The sequence below is a fragment of the Macaca mulatta genome, chromosome 1 (assembly GCF_049350105.2).
Source record: "Macaca mulatta isolate MMU2019108-1 chromosome 1, T2T-MMU8v2.0, whole genome shotgun sequence".
NCBI classification, from domain to species: domain Eukaryota; kingdom Metazoa; phylum Chordata; class Mammalia; order Primates; family Cercopithecidae; genus Macaca; species Macaca mulatta.
In genome coordinates, this window is record NC_133406.1 from 67012915 (window position 1) to 67016466 (window position 3552).

The window sequence follows — 3552 nt, forward strand, 5'->3', positions numbered from 1 at the left end:
GATTTTTATTCCAGATTAGGCTTTCTTTTGAGGGTGAGTCTTCATGGGCGATCTTGGGTTCTATAGTTTATAGGGCTTGTCAAAGGTTTGCATTGAGCCCACCACTCTCTTTTCCTGTTTCCCGCAACCTCACACCATCTGAACCCCAGTGTTTCTACCCTGCTCAATTGCTTTCACCACTCCACAGTGGACTGCCTTTAGGTGCCACTGCTATATGTGGTTTTGACCACAGCAGTACTCTAGGATTTAGAGGTGTTTCCTATCACCTAAAATTAAAAAATATATGATCTATGCATATTTTTACACTATTTCTAATTTTCTGTTTGGTTTTCTGGAGGAGTTTTGAAAAGATTGAGAAACTACACTGCCACCATAATCTCATTAGGACCAGAACTCAGGATGAAGCTTCCACATATTCTTTATAAAATCTTATAATTTTAGAACTTGAGCTCTCTAAAAACCTTAAAGGTCACAGAGTCCAATACCCTCCTGTAATAGGAAAGATAATTGAGGTCCAGAGAGTGAAAAAGGCTTTCTCAAAGCCAGTGGAGAAAGTAGTAGAGCCAAGTATAAAATATAGCTTTCCCAGAATCTTGGTGTTAGAAGGAACCCTGGGGCATGTGGTCCATCTTCTTACCCAGTGCATAATTCCCCAGGAAGAGAGGTAGCCAATATCCCCTTGAATATCTTAAAGGATGAGGTGTCTAAATCAACCAGTTCCCCATGTGGTAAAGACAAACTTATCTTTTCATTTCTTTGCCTTTTTCAAAAGAACAAACTGAGACACACAAGGATGAATTGATGCAGGTGTTATTGCGTTTGTTCCCTGTTTCCTCTCAGTTTAGAAGCTGACTTAGAAGCACCTCTAGGTTGATTCACAGCCTGAGTTGGAAACAATCTTCAAGTTCATCTAGTCTAGTGGATTCATTAGTCTATGCTTAAACATGCCTGGCAGCTCACTCTATCATCAATTGTTCCGGAGTTCTTCCTAAAGTGAGATGATGCACATGAACGTATTTGTGGATTATACAACATTATATAAATCTAAGATTGTCAGATTTCTTATATTGAATGGAATTTTCTCCCCTTTAACTTCTAAGCATTGTTCTTGGTTCTGCCCTCTGAAGCTATGCAGAATAAGTCTCATCACTCTTGTACTTTGCAATGCTTGAAACACTGGAAGACAGCTAATGGGCTCCTTCCTCGTGGCTAAGGCTTACCTTTTTCCATGGTTATAAACACAGCCAGCACTTTTATTCCTCTTGTGGCATTGTCATCAGTACTCCCAGCAATCTGCTTTATCTCCTTTAGCACACGAGAGCTTATTAATGTTTCTCTTAAAATGCCAAAAATAAACAGAGTGGGACTCAACTTTCTTTGTCTCAGCATCACACTTACATCAGCAGTGTAAGATTATGAGTCATTCCAGTGCTTCTTATTATGCCTGATTTATTTTCAGCTTGCAGTCAACTAAAAACACCTAATATTTTCTAGCAAACTTCTACTAAAGCAGTTCTCCCACTTATTGGGCGTGGGCAGTTGATATTTTTGGTCCTAGATGTAGGAAAATAGCTTTGTAAGCAGCAACACAAGTCCTTTCAGAACTCCAGTGACTGACTGAATCTGGGGACCCTGACTCTTTTGGGCATCAAAAGAGTTCTCTCTGATATGCCCCATCCCTTTCTTGGGATTTAATTCTTCCTTGGCTATATTTGCTATATTCCTCTTCATTTGAATATCATACTCCTAGATATAGAAGTCCAGAGAAAAGTAGTGGGTGAACAATCCCCTTCTCACTCTTGGTAATAATTTCTAACACTTTCTACCACTCCGCTGGCACTACTGCTGTTTTCTTTTTACCACTATCTGTATCAGTATATCATTGAGTACCCAAGCAGGGGTGCCTGCTGGTCTCGTTCTCCTGTTTACTTTTTTTTTCTTATTAATACAATATTTATTTATCTTTTCTCTGTCAAACCCTGAGCCAACCATGTTCCCCAGGCTGCCTGAGGAGGTATAGGAAAAGGAACACACAGGGCCTACCAGGCATGGGAGAAAGAACTATGGGAGGTGGAGACCAGCTCCTTCACATGGGGAAGAGGACGAGAAAGGCCACCATCAGGCAAAAGAGCCCCAAGGCCTCCCAGAGGGCAAAGCCCAGAATGGCATAGAAGAAGAGCTGTTGCTTCAGAGAAGGGTTCCTGGCATAACCAATGAGGAGGCTCCCACACACAGTCCCAATTCCAGCCCCAGTGCCAGCCACCCCAACTATGGTAGCCCCAGCCCCAATGAACTTGGCTGCTCTGTTGATGTCCCTTGAAATGGCGCTGGTTTGGAAGCTGTGGCTAGAGACAAGTGAGGTAAGGGGATGTGAGACTGCCAAGCTGCTGAGACTCTCATCTGTCATTGTCTCTGGTCATTTCAACACCACTGCAGATAGTGGATGGCCCAGCAGCAGTGAAGTGCTCTTGACCAAGGAGATAGTGGAAATGAACTTGGAGCAGGCATACATTTTCATGGGGTGAGGGGCTGTGGCAGGAGAGCTGCTCCCAGTGCAGAGAAGACAGAGAGGACTCTCCTGTTTAAACATACAGTGGAGGGTCAGGGAGAGGGAATGATTAAGAAGACATGAAATTGGATGGTACATACTGACCCTCTTTAAGAGAAAGATATCTGCTATCAGTACATCTTGACATACATTCCCCACCCACTCAGGACAACACCTTTATATCTTCTAACCCCTGTATTTCTTTATCTATGAAACAGGGATCTTCAGTGAAAACCTACATTTCCTTTGTGGGATAACCTACATTTCCTTAGGACATTCCTAATATAAATTATTCTTTCTCACTCCCCTATTTACTATGTAGACCTTATCTATTGAGGCTGTATGCTAAAGAAGACCCTTATGGTGCTAAGGAGTACCCTCTGGGACCACTAAGTCAAAAGCCTTCATCCTAGTATGAGTTGTCAAGTGCTAGCTAGCCAGTTTCTATAAAGGACCCACCTAAACCACTAATGAGAGCCTCAAAACTAAACATATTGCAAAACAAACACGTGGAGAGAAAAGGTTAAGTTAATTTTTAAGTACTTTCCTATCATTTTTCCTGATAATGCCCAAATACTGGTCATGGGATGTGTTTTTATGTTGATAGGGGAGAGTGGAGGCTGTGAAAAGGAAATAGGACTAAAAGATGAGAACAAGGGTGAAGCATAAACTGGTCTATGAGCTGGGATTCAGACGGCATATTTCCGACTTCCGGAAGTGTGGTGAACATCATGAGGTCAATGAACATTACCTAGAGAGAGATGTATTTTCATATATATTTGCTACTGAATGAATATAAATGACTGTATACATATTCTTCGGTATACTGTTGTACATCCACCTACTCATATACCAGTCTGAAAGATAGAATATTCCCATCACCCATCATGGAACTTCTCTGTGTGCTCATCACCACTCTCATCTACTTCCCTATTCTCTTAGAACCTCTTTTTTCTGTTTATCAGTCTTCTGTTTTTCTTTATTGTCTTATGACATACATTCTT

The 3552-nt window shown here is 41.5% G+C and overlaps 1 pseudogene; it reads right to left on the bottom strand.

The window, feature by feature from the left end:
* Positions 1–2086: 2086 nt before the first annotated feature.
* LOC713542 (ATP synthase F(0) complex subunit C2, mitochondrial pseudogene) lies at positions 2087–2572 on the bottom strand (annotated as a pseudogene).
* Between the last annotated feature and the right edge of the window lie 980 nt (positions 2573–3552).